Genomic DNA, 12,752 nt, shown 5'->3' with positions numbered 1-12,752 from the left:
TTGCCAGCCCTTGGATCATCTGGCAGAACGTGCTGTAGGAGAGGCACAGCTGGGTCTTCTTCTCTCAGGAGAATCCAGGGGAATACCCTGGTGTCAGACTCAGCTGGCTGCAAAAAGCTGCGTGCCCAGAGTTGTCTCCCAGTTGCCTACAAAATGCCTTTTTTCATCTGTCTTGCACTAACTGGAATTAGTTCAGCATTTCAGATTGATTAATAAGTGTTTTAATAATATTCAGGGCAAACATCAGTCCCAAAGAATTACAGAGACGTCAGGAAAATTGTCATTGGAAATATCAGATTTAGAGACCAAAAAATACTAAATATTTTCTAAAGAACACCATGAAAAACTACAGTAGTTGCCATAATTTCTATATTATTATTGGAACAACAAGTATTTTAAGCTTTCATTGAAATTATACAGAAAATATGGACTAAAAGTTAACATTAACATTTCAAATTTCAAAGAAGAAGGGAAAAACTTGGCCTGTCTGATTGCTAGATGGCCTCTGTGGGCTCTGGTCTTGCAAATATCTAGACAAGTTTTTAACTTTTTGGTGGTGACTGGTGCTGCTAGAGCTAAGAGAAAGTCTAATTCAAAAAATCTGAGAAAAACTCATGGTGGACTAATCTAGTTTAATTTTTTTTTTTTAATTTATTAACTTGATCTATTGTTTTGACTGGTAGACATGCAGTTTTCATAGGTGGTGAGAATTAATCTAACAAATATGGTTTGTAATTGTTGGGGTGTTAATCCAGTTAGTTCAGTGAAGTGGAGATGGCACTGGCCATACTTCACAATGGAATAATGTACATTACACACTTGGCTGACTGTAAAACCTCCAGACCCAAACTGTCACTTTTCTGATGTCTTTATTGGCTTTCAATAATTCATAAATATTCAGTGTCTATTGATAGGCTTGGAGAATAAATATTGTCTTACTCAAGTTACCAAATCTCATTAATGCATCCAAATCCCGTAACTCTTGATTTTAACCTAGTTATTCCACCAAAAATAGGTTTGACTGGGTGGGTTGCTTGGTTGGTTCCTTGGTTGCTTGGTTGGTGTGTTTGTTGGTTAGTTGGTTGGTTGGTTCCTTGGTTGGTTGATTGCTTAGTTGGTTAGTTCCTTGGTTGGTTGGTTGGTTGGTTGGTTGGTTGGTTGCTTGCTTGCTTGCTTGCTTGCTTGCTTGGTTGGTTGCTTGGTTGGTTACTTGGTTGGTTGGTTAGTTAGTTCCTTGGTTGGTTAGTTCCTTGGTTGCTTGGTTAGTTCATTGATTGGTTGGTTGGTTGAATGGTTGGTTGGTTGGTTGGCTGGTTCGTTGATTGATTGGTTGTTTCATTGGTTGGATGGTTGGTTGGCTGGTTGGTTAGTTGGTTAGGTAGCTCCTTGGTTGGTTGGTTAGTTCTTGGTTGGTTGGTTGAATGGTTGCTTGGTTGGCTAGTTCATTGATTGGTTGGTTCCTTAGTTAATTTCTAACTGGTTGGTTAGTTGGTTAGTTCCTTGGTTGGTTGGTTGGCTAGTTCATTGATTAGTTGGTTGCTTAGTTCATTGGTTATTTCATTGGTTGGTTAGTTGGTTGAATGGTTGCATGGTTGGTTGGTTAGCTCCTTGGTTGGTTGGTTTGGGGGTTTTAGTGGCCCCTGTGTGTATTTCTGCAACCACCCCTCACATTTTAGTCCACAGGAGTATCTCAGAAATGACGACAGCCTAAAGTCTGTGAGATTCCTCCAGGTTTAGTCAGCAGCAGCTGGGTAGAGGAGAGAGATCCTGCTTTCCCTGCAGGTGACAGGAATCTCGAGCAGAGGATCTCCACAGGACAGGGCTGCTGTGAGCTGCCAGAGCTCCAGCCCTGCACCCTGCAGAAAGGGTTCATTTAGAGCCCCCCAGAGATCAAACAATCCCAGCAGACTCAAGCCTGGCCCCCAGGGTGAAGAACAACCTGTCACTTAGCTCTGCTTGGCTTCTGAAAGGCAGTTTCCATCTCCAGCAATCAAAGCATGCGTTAGAGTCATTATCAGTTCTGTTGCTTTCCTTGTACCTGATTTTCAAATCCTCACAACAACGTCTTTTGTTCTATAATAAATTAATTGTCTTTGAATCTTCTATCATTGGCAGATGGATTTTTTTGTTTAAATAGAAATATGAAGATGCTGATTTATTTGGATTCCCGAACACTGATTTTATGATAATTGCATCTTCTTGTGAATAATTGAATTACTTTCATATTATGTTAATCTCATTTCCCTTAAAGCCTGCCTGAAAATCAGACTGACTTACTTACATGTATAGGTGAATACTAATCCAGAAGGATCTATTTTTAGACTGCAAAAACTGTTTTCAAAGTTGTCCTTTCATGATTGGTGGTGCTGGTAAAAGCACTGCAAATGCAGCTGCAGGAAGTAACGTTTTCCCAAAACAACAGCTCATGCTGGTAATGCTACTATAATTTTACCATGCTGATATTTTATAAATAAATAAATAAATAAGCAGGAAAGGACTAAAAATGCGGATCAGGCTGACATTATACTACATATTGTGTAAAATATGTGCTTGAACTTTCTGCTTATCTAAGAGGGTTTTTAATGATCAATAGCCTTTGCTAGTGCTATCAATTTGTTGTATCCAAGTTATGGAATATGTTGCAGGGATCCTCCATCAATTTCACAGGCAGAATCCTGTAATGGAAAAAAAAGAAAAAAGGAAACACAATTAATGCTTGAAGCTGGAATTTTATCATTATCTCAGGTGAAGCCTTAACACACTAAAAACATCATTGATTGTGTTATGATGATTGTGCAAATTGTGTGCAGTTAAAATAAATATAAATAGTCTAGTACCTCCCATCTACCTCTAAGTCCTGAGGTCAACAGCTTCACTTGTGGCATGAGCACAGGGTACAGAAAATCAATAGTGTCCTGGGACAATTAGGATATTGATACATTCTTCCCTGTTATGGTAAATTCTGCATTGGTACATTTTCAATATATTTATTAAAATGCTCTAATACTTGATGTTTCTTCTTTGATTTGGAATTCCACTTCACATCCAGGGATGCTACACGAGGTTTGGGTTACATGCATTGGACCCTTGCTGTTTTCCTCTTAGTCCTAAAACTGGCTACAAGGTTACTCTGGCAAAATTTAATGCAGAATTTAAAATCTCCACATGTTTTTCATTTTTCATCTGAAAAAGATCATCTGAGTACAATCTCCTTTTTTATCAGTTATGCAATATTGATATGTTTTGACCAAAAAAGTGAAAGACCTTTCTCCAGCTGGAATCTCAGTAAACAACGATATTTTATATTTCTGAATACCAGCATTGTTGATCACAACTTCTACTTCATGTTATTCTTCCTCAGAAAAAAAATGTATGTGAAGTGGAAATATGCTGATGATTAATGCTTATACTTGATCCTGTGAAGTGAAATCCATAGCATTTAACATAATTTTGAGGTCAGAATTTCTTCTATAGAAAGAAATCTATAATAGAAGATTAACAGAATAGAATAGAAATCTGTAATAGAATATTATGGATTTCTATCCTATAGGAGTCCGTATTAGACTTCTTCTGTTATAGATTTCTATTCTGTTAATGGAAATAATTAATTAATAGAATAGAAATCTATCATAGAAGAAGTCTAATACAGATTCCTACAGGAGTCTGACTGGTGGGAAGTGTGTTCCAAGCTCAGAGTGTCTGGTAGCAGTAAAATATTTGAAAGGAGAAGGATGTGTGTTGGCATGGCAACACTGCTTAACTCATATTTGTCAAGGCCACTGTAATTACTTAGCTGAAGCCACAATTCACAGGAAGAATGTTATCAGAACTAAAATTGTTCCATCTTGTCCTCAACTTCCAGGCCAGAGGTTTCTAGATAAATCAAGAAGTGCAGTTTGACTGGAGGAACTCGCTCCTTCTTGCCTTGGCCTCAGCAAAATCTCATGCAAGTACCCTTTTGATCTTGTGTGTTCTTGATGCAAATTGCTGATTATTTTGGTGAAAGTGTCTTTTATTTATGGCATGAAATGCCTGGATATGAAAAGTGGATTGTTTACTTGCTTGAGGTGTCACTTTTGAATGTGTTTCAGAAATCTCTACTCAATACTCGAGACCAACCCCGTATGACAGCGGTTATTAGAATATAAATCAGTATATCAACATCAAAAAAGGGGTTTAGGAGGGATCATTCAGTACAGAGCACTGTCCTCTCCTGCATTTACACAGAAGGTGGAAGGAATACCTGTTCATTTGGGGGTTGAAAGGATTTGATGTAAAACTGGAAGGTGATCAGAAGCTGGGTTGCTGCAAGGCTTGAGTTCAGTCGTGGTTAAACTCACCTGAGAGCCAAGAGCTGTGGTCTCCCCTCCTCACTATTACCACTAAAAATTGTTCTGTCAGCACAGGGGTTTGATTTTTTTGATCAAAGTTGAAATTACCTGATACCATTAAAGACAGTTCATTGAAGATAAAGGTTGAGAGTTTGCTCTCGCAGTTGTCATGTCTTTCAATAGGAGAATTCAGGCGATGTTAATATTTCTGCCTCTCCAAAACCATTTAACTTGCTTACAAATATGGAGCAGTAAATAGTCATAGACTGAACAGTGATAATTAATTAAAATTCTAGTTAAAATAATTCAAATTCTAGTTGGTGTTTAAACTTAGTTTTAAATTTTTTCTTTGACTCCCTGAAGTTCTGTACATGGTATTGTAAAATTTCCCATGTAGAATTTCACATGTGGGCTATAACACCACTGTTCCTGATAAATGGCTTGTAAGAGAATGGCATTATGGATTTTAATGGTATTTGAGCTTTATTTCTATTTTCTTCTTGGATTTATTATGTGCTTCTTCTATTGATCCATACCAATAATGCCAAGATATGCTACATTTATTTTCTCAGAGTGATCAAGCTGAGTTTGTTGGCATTAACTGGGGTGGGCATAAGGAGAAGAATATTTGAGCAGAAGGAACAGATCTTTTTAATGAAAATTTTCTAGGGAATATTTCTCTAATAGTGTAGATTTTAGATACTAGTTTGAGTTACCAATAAAGATAGAGCCCAGAGGGAAAATTTTGCTTTGCTTCATATGGATAGATTCTCCGCTGGTAGAAATAGGCTCAACTCCTTCCATTTCAATGGACTTACACCACTTCACAGTGTCAACACGGGGAAAAAAATATCACTTCCATCAGCCTTCCAGATAAATAATCCAGTAATTAATCTGAGTAGCAATCTCAAAATAAAAATGTAGACATGTTCTTGTTGGAGCAGAAAAACAGAATAGCAAGGTTGTCTGAGTTCACACCTTGCTGAGGCTACTAATTGAAATTGAAAAATCAAAACAATTTACAAGAAAGCAAAGCAATTAGCAAAAGAATATAACAACAGTGATGTTTATCACTTGGAAATGATCTTATTTGCTTCTCAGAAATCTTTATGGATGAAATGTCCTTGGAGGTGTTTCTTTTGTAATTGACTTGTAGAGTTATCTATTAGTGTTTGGTGGTAATATTTCATTTTGCTCAATTTGCTTCCAATGAGGTGCCAGGGCTTTTGTCCCAGGGATTATTTTGTCCCAGGGATTTTGTCCCAGGGCAGCTGGTGCAGCTCCCCATGGGCAGCATGGTTTGAGGGGCAGCACCTCCAAAGGCCACTCCATTTTCTTGGCCAGTGCTTTGCTCCTGCCGAGCTCTGCACGAGGACTTCATCCTCCTGCAGCAAAACCAGAGCAGCCCTTGGGCAGTTCCTGAGGGAAATAGGGAGAAAGCAACACCCGCTGCAGCGTGTTTGAAAAAATAAAATGTTATCGCCAAACCATCAGCTCATCACCCTTCCTGTTCGTTGTGCTGCTGCCTGGAGATGCTTGGTCAATTTCTGGAAAAATCTGGGATTTTGGGCTTTGTTTTCTCTGTTGTTCCTAAAATGTTTTGCTGTTTTCAGTATTTATGGCTTGATGTCTGCCTGACTGTCATCATTAGCAAGACTTGTGGCTTATTGCTATTGATATAAAAATTTTATTTTTACGTTGGGATAATTTAAACTGGGAGAGGTTTGGGACCAAGGCTGACTGAATGCTCCATTCTGAAATACTGCAGTTGTCCCATCAAAAGATGGGTGTCTCTCAGCAAAGAGGATCCAGCTGACCTTTGGCTGGACTATTTTCATGGATTGTCTCCTGCTAGAAGTGCCTTTTAATGAAAGATCTAATCACTAATAACTTACTGGAGCTCTCTTGCTTTGCTCTTCTTCCTGAGGCTGCAAATCTTATTTCAAAATCCAAGGTGCCTGTAACTTCCATTTTACATTATTTTAAAAAACCAATAAATTACTCCTACTAGTAATGCTCAGCATTTAATGTTTCATTGGCTAAAGAGAACTCCATTGACTCAAAGCAGTTGGAAATCCCATCTTGGCTGTGATGCTGTCAATTAATAGGTAAGAATTAAATCTTCCTGACCCTGGACTTCCACTGAGTTGTACCCAGTTTGTAGCTGAGGTTCCCAACACAGGAGGATGAGAATACAAGGCTTAGACTGCACCTTGGGATTTCAAAGATCCAAGTCTTGGTAGCAAAGAATTAAATCTAGAGTTCATAGGGTACAAAGCTTAAATTCCCCTGCTGCTATTTTTTTTTTTTTTTGGTCTAAACATATTTTTGATTTGCTTTGTGTCAGTGAGAGGGAGAGAGTGGCCTCTCCTGGGAGCTGGGATGTAAAGGTTTGGACCTTTTTCAGTAAGGCAGAGCTCAAAATGAGGCCTGTGAGTGTTTGAAACTGTCTCTATCCCCCATAAGTGCACTGCTCCTGCCAGCATTTCCTGGATCTGTGTCCTGCTAGCTCATTTCTCCAAAGCTCCTCTGAATTTACAGAGGCTGCTGGGCAGAATTGTGCATTTCTGCCTGGTGCCCAGGGGCAGGATCTGAGACTGCACGTCCTGGGGCTGGGGTCCAGACAGTGCTGGGGGTTTTTAATCCTGCTCTGAGGGGATCCTGGTGCCTGTAAAGGGTTGTGCACATCTCAGCCCTGCCCAGGACTCCATTCCCGTGCACTGCACTGAAAATTGGTGATCAACAGTGAATAATTGCAGGGTCAGTGCCCTTTGTCTGCCATTTGGTCATCCCGTGCCGTCACTGTCAAAAAATTTGATATTTTCCAGCTCAGCATTAAATACCACAATGTGTTTGGTATCAGGATAATACTGCCACTATAAATTGATTATCTACATTGTGATTAACTCAGCTGAACTTTTATTCACCATCCTGGTCATGATCTTTTAAAAGAAATAGGTACAAAGAAGAGCTATTAATATAATTAGAAAATAACTGAGTATGCATTTTTTTCAAAGAAATTTTCTTGTTCATGTCCCAGTTCCTTGCACATACCAGAAAAGCTTCAAGTGTTTTAAATGTGAATTTTCTTTCTGACATATAGATGAAGTTACTGTGACAGATTTGCATTTTTTCTCCTACAATGCCTTTTGTACCTGTTCCTACTGATCTCACAGTAGCACTGGTAAACAACAGAGCAGCGTGGGATAGGTGTGATATCTCCTACAATAACTACACTCCCACACAAGTCATTTTAGGGTGTGCAAAACTTGTTCCCCTTATTCCTTCACCTAAATCAATACTGTAATCTGTTTTGTTTGAGAGACGAAGGGCATAATCCTGGTTATTGTACTGTGTGGGCAATTTATCCCGTGATTTAATAAATATCACGCAAAATCAAATTTAATGCAAAGGTAGAATTCAAACTCGACATGGTTATTGAATATATACCTCCATGTCAAGTGGAATGAGATTCACCAGGCAGAGACAAAAACAGGAGACAGCTGTGAGAATCTGGAGTTAGAATTTCGGTGAGAGACAAAAGCATTTCTCAGCCCTTAACGTGGCTGCCCTTTGAAAGAATCCAGAGAAACTTTGCATGTGTCTCTTTGTGGAGAAACTAGAAAAGTTTTAGTCTATCACTACTGGACATGAAAAGTGTACACAGAAGATTGTTGAGTTCAAAGGAGAAAAAGAGAAATTTTTATTCAAACACCTGGTATTTATAGAATTTTAAGGTGAATTTTAAGGTGAATTTTAAGGTGAATTTTAAGGTGGATTGCAGGATGGAATTACCACCTCTCCAACCACACTGCTCCAAAGATCAATCAATCATTTCTCTCCACCCACAGAGAAATATGAAAACTATTATATTTATACATTAAATGGTGTGGAAACTCTGACTCTTAAATATGTAAACATTATCAGATGGCTAAAGAAGTTTTATGAGAACTTTAACACTTTCAAAAGAAGTCTAAAAGAAAACTTAACACTTTTAAAAATCAGGGCAACATTAGTCAGTTCTTTTGGGGCAAAGTCAATGAATTTCAATCAAGAAATCCCATAATTGTACTGTGACTTAAAGGGAAGCAGACAAGGGCTTCTGTGATCTCTAAAAATGCGGGTTTAGAGTAATAATTGCATTAGCTCATACATACTATACATAATTATTATAAGATATTATTAGAGGTAATATAATTATATATTATTAAATTTTTATATTATATATTATTATTATATATTATTATAAGGTCTTCTACTGCCCAAAAATGTGAGCCATTAAATGATGAAGATCACGAATGCCAAATTTGTACTGAAACAATTGAGAATTTTGTGCTTTGTGTCTGAACCTGAGCAAGGAAAGCAGAACTGAGCAGTGTCCAGAGTGTCTCAGACTGGGGATTTGCAGCCTGGTGGCTCAGCTGCCCAGTGGGGAGCAGGGAACATTTTCATTTTCTCTACTGAGCCAGCAGTGCAGGAATTTCACTGGCCCAGGAGGGTTCTCCCTGCTGAAGTCTCTATCAACACAAAATTTCTGTGGGCAAATGCTCATTTCTGTTTATCTAACCACTAATAATGGAATTAATCACAGATCAAATAATTATTTCTTCTTTCTGATGTAAGGTTTACTAGAGAATCATGTGTTTTATTTTTGTGTGATTTTAAAGAAACCTTGCAAAGTGCATCTTAAAGAGAAAAAACCCACATTTTCCATCATGATTAATCTACTATTTGCTCCGAGCTGCCACTAACCAAAATTTGGCTTCTGTGGCTGATAGCAAGCAGAAAATAAATGTCTACTCTGAGTCAGAATTAAGAGAAAGCAATTTTGAAGAAATAAGGTTTTGGCAGTGAATCTTCATCTCATGCTTTCTTGGTGAAGTCTTAATAAGAATCTTTTTTTAGAAGCAAGCAAGTGGGACAGTGGCCTGGGCTGGCACAGCTGGGGCATCCAAATTCCCTGAGGGAAAATATCAGCCTTGGTGTCAATACCTGCATGAAGAGCAGATACATCTTTAGAATCTCTCTATATTAATTACATTAATTCTCTCTGCTTCCTATTTTTATTTTAAAATCTGTTCTTTTTTATGTAAGTCGTTCTAAGGGCAACTCTTTCCAGGCTCACTGTATATTACATACTATATTATGGGTTTGGCTCTTCCAGCTCCAATCTGAACTTGGGCAACTCTTAAGAAAAATAAAATTTCTCTCCTTGCGTTAGGAAGTCTCCTGTCCCTCTTTCCTGCTCAGCTGTCCATATTTTGTGCCCCTTATTCTGTAATTATGATATAATTTGAATTTTCCTTAATTTAAATTTAATTTAATTTCCTTAATTAAATTTCCAAAATAAATTAATTTTTCTTCATTTTATTTCTACATCAAAAGCTCTTGTCATTTTTTTTTTTTTGGCATAAATTTGCAAATTGACTTTTACTAACCAAAAAGAAATCCCCAACGATGTTTTGTTTCCTTGACTGAGCAGGATCAGATGGGACAAGGGAAGGGAACAACAAGGGCTGTGCTCAGCTGAAGTGACAAATGCAAATCTTTCTGTTACCTTGGATTAAAAAGAGCTCCACTGAAGGGTAACTCGAGCAGTGGCTGCATTACAGTGTCAGGTGCAAAACCTTTAATGGAGAGAAATTGCCTCAACTAATCTATTTGTCAGAAGGGAGGGGAAGTAGAAAACTATATATAACTTAGAAGCTGAAAGGTTTTGCCCTTCTCCAAAAGAATAAAATAATATAGCACTGAATAATGGGTTTGATTCCAGTTTTAAATTAGAAATCCAATTTGTTCTTATGAGCTCCCTACTCCATTTCTTACTACTCTCTCAATTCTGCTGGGTGACATTGGGAGATAAAGCAGAATTTACAAGATTGAAATAGGTAAATTTTTCTTCAAGGTAGACTGAAACATGTCCAGAATGATGTATTATAAATTGTATTCCATTTATTAATAAATGCCAAGTATCTCCAGATAAGATAATTAAGTTTTATGCTTAGAGATGTGTTAAATGGAGATGCCAAATCAATTTTTTCATAATTAGTATTACCTGTTGTAGGAGCTGAAAAATGGGATTTTTTAACCCACATGAATGCAGTATTGTGTTATGGCCATATGAACACTGGCAGGGGGGGAAAGTGCTGTTAGAATAAGTGATTTCTATCATTTGGAAGCACTCTCCGAAAATGGTCTCCTATGGAAGTGCTAGTTAATAATTTATCTGTGTTTAAGCTGGGATTTGTCTGCTGTGTTGCCTGCTCATCATGCCCCAGGGTGGGAGGGATGAAACGACTCAGGGCACAACTCAGGTTGTGAAAAACTCTGCCAAATGGCACTTCCACAGCTCAGCTTTAATGGAGCAGAGATCTTCTCAATAGCGAGAGAAGTCAAATTTATTACCTTCTCCTGAAATGATTTTTTAAAGGAAAACAGTACAGAAAGAGTCCAGGTTCCATCTTTCTGCTCTGAGAATCCCATTTGCATTCAGAGAACTAAAAACTTGGGTGGTGGCTGGAAAGTGAAGTGCAAACATTAGAGACCGGGAGCAAAATGTTTGGTACAGGAACATTTATGGCTTCGATGAAAAAGGAAGTATTTACAGGGGAATTGTATTTTTGGAGTTTTGAGTTATCAGTACTATCTTGCTCATTGGACTTCAGAGTCCTTCATTAGCTGCTGTCTCCATAAATCACATTCCTGCATTTGGTAACACAAATTAAACTGATTCCTTTCTCTCCTCTGCCTCACACAATCTTCACCCTCTTCTCATTGTCTAAAATTTCCACTTCAACATCATTTCAAAATATGGATGCTATGGAGGTACAATTCAGTCTGAACTATTTGTTATCAAAGACTTCAGCATTTATTGTGGCTTTGGTGTTGTATATTATTGTGTAGAGGATGCTGCTACAGGGACAGCAGTGAAAACGTGAGGACAATGACAGGACCACAGCCAGGCTGGGGACACACAAGTGCAGATGTGTCTGGAAAGAAACAACTCAGGGCTTTAGCAAAAGGCTGTTGACTTTCTTTCTCTTGATGTAAGAACACCTAGACTGAATTTTTCCTCCTCTCCTCCAAGGTGAGAAGCAATCAAACCCTCAGAGTGTCAGCGTTCAGGACCACACATCATCACGGGGTGTGATTCCATGCAGGTGCTTTTATTGAGAGCTCTGAGATCAGGGGTACAGACCCAAATCTGACTCTGACATGGCTTTGGAGCTGAACATATTTTATATTCTATTGTTATATAACTTACATATTAATTATTAAACTTATATTGTTCTATTGTGTACATTGACATGAGTTTCTCCTGATCTTTCTTAGGCCCCTGACCACAGTTTCTCATGATTATTCTTATGATTAAACAGTAATTATATTTAACTACTAAACAATTATCACATCTAACAATTATATTATTTATCATGTACTAGCTACACAGGTGCAGCTCTAGCAAGGTACAAGGCCTTCATGTACCTAGGGTATTTATTTTTTTTTTCAGGGCCTACTAAGCTTAATTTTCCTTTTTACCCTAAATCCCCATGATTTTAAAACCCTTTTACTATCAAGAGCAGTGTGCTGCAGGAGCTGGAGCTGGATGAATTCACCCTTCAGCCAGCGTGAGAGCATTTCCCAGCTGCAGAGGAGCCCCTGGCATTCCCCTGAGCCCAAATCGAATGCCAGGTCAGCACCTCTCCCCTTGCAGGGCATCAGCAGCTCCTGCCAGCATCCCCCTGCTCCCCAAGGCTTTGCTGTGCCCCCCTGCCCGCTGGGACCAGCCTGGAGCTGGCACCGAGGGCACACACGTGCCTCAAGGAAAACCTCCTCACTGATGGAATTACCTGGTGCCCTGATTCTTAAGATTTTCTAAAGCCTTCTGAGTTTACATTCTTGTAGACAACTTTCTCACACAACTTTCTGTAAATGATCGATTGTTTTGCATTCCTCCATAGAGGCAGAGAAATTTGATGTACTGGTGGTTTGTCCAATGTCATTGGAGAGGTGGCACATTCACCCTCCAATCTTTCACTTTTGGAAAAGTATAAATGCTGGATCAGAAAATAAACTTCCTCTTTTCACCTTTGCAATAGCAACAGCTCTTGTTGTGCTTTCACGTGTCCTATAGCAACAATTGCCCTTTTCCAAGGTAGAACTGATGAAGTCAAACATGCCCAGGCAGAATGCTGCACCCTGAACCTTCCCCTCAGAGACATTTGGCACTCTCCAGGAGGATTTGCATCCGTGGAATCCCAGAATCCCAGAACGGTTTGGGCTGGAAAGGACCTTAAACCTCCTCCAGTTCCCTGCCATGGGAATTGCATCCTGCTGGATTTCACTGTTTGGAGAATTCCTCAGCAGTGCCTTTGCTGCTCTTTGCCTCTCTTCCATCACACGTGGGTAAATTCTCTCCTAACA

General features: G+C 38.8%; 2 long non-coding RNA genes across 12 annotated transcripts in view; one reads left to right on the top strand and one right to left on the bottom strand.

Annotated features, from left to right (window-relative positions):
• Positions 1 to 12,752, top strand: part of LOC121469970 (uncharacterized) — a 102,854-nt gene that overhangs the window by 53,245 nt on the left and 36,857 nt on the right. For 2 of the 11 annotated variants that reach the window (XR_012055911.1, XR_012055907.1), the window contains one exon: positions 3,863 to 3,950. This is a non-coding gene — a long non-coding RNA (uncharacterized lncRNA). Of the gene's footprint in view, positions 1 to 3,026; positions 3,951 to 12,752 lie in introns of those variants that run through there. The other 9 variants (XR_012055910.1, XR_012055906.1, XR_012055912.1 and 6 more) reach the window with 7 other exon arrangements.
• The window catches only part of LOC140684143 (uncharacterized), a 34,844-nt gene continuing 24,166 nt past the window's right edge, over positions 2,075 to 12,752 (bottom strand). Inside the window, exon 2 of the long non-coding RNA XR_012055913.1 lies at positions 2,075 to 2,675. This is a non-coding gene — a long non-coding RNA (uncharacterized lncRNA). The remainder of the gene's footprint in view (positions 2,676 to 12,752) is intronic.

This window comes from Taeniopygia guttata, chromosome 4A (assembly GCF_048771995.1).
Source record: "Taeniopygia guttata chromosome 4A, bTaeGut7.mat, whole genome shotgun sequence".
Taxonomy (NCBI): domain Eukaryota; kingdom Metazoa; phylum Chordata; class Aves; order Passeriformes; family Estrildidae; genus Taeniopygia; species Taeniopygia guttata.
The sequence above is the reverse complement of the archived record's forward strand: the minus strand, read 5'-3'. Positions and strand labels throughout refer to the sequence as shown.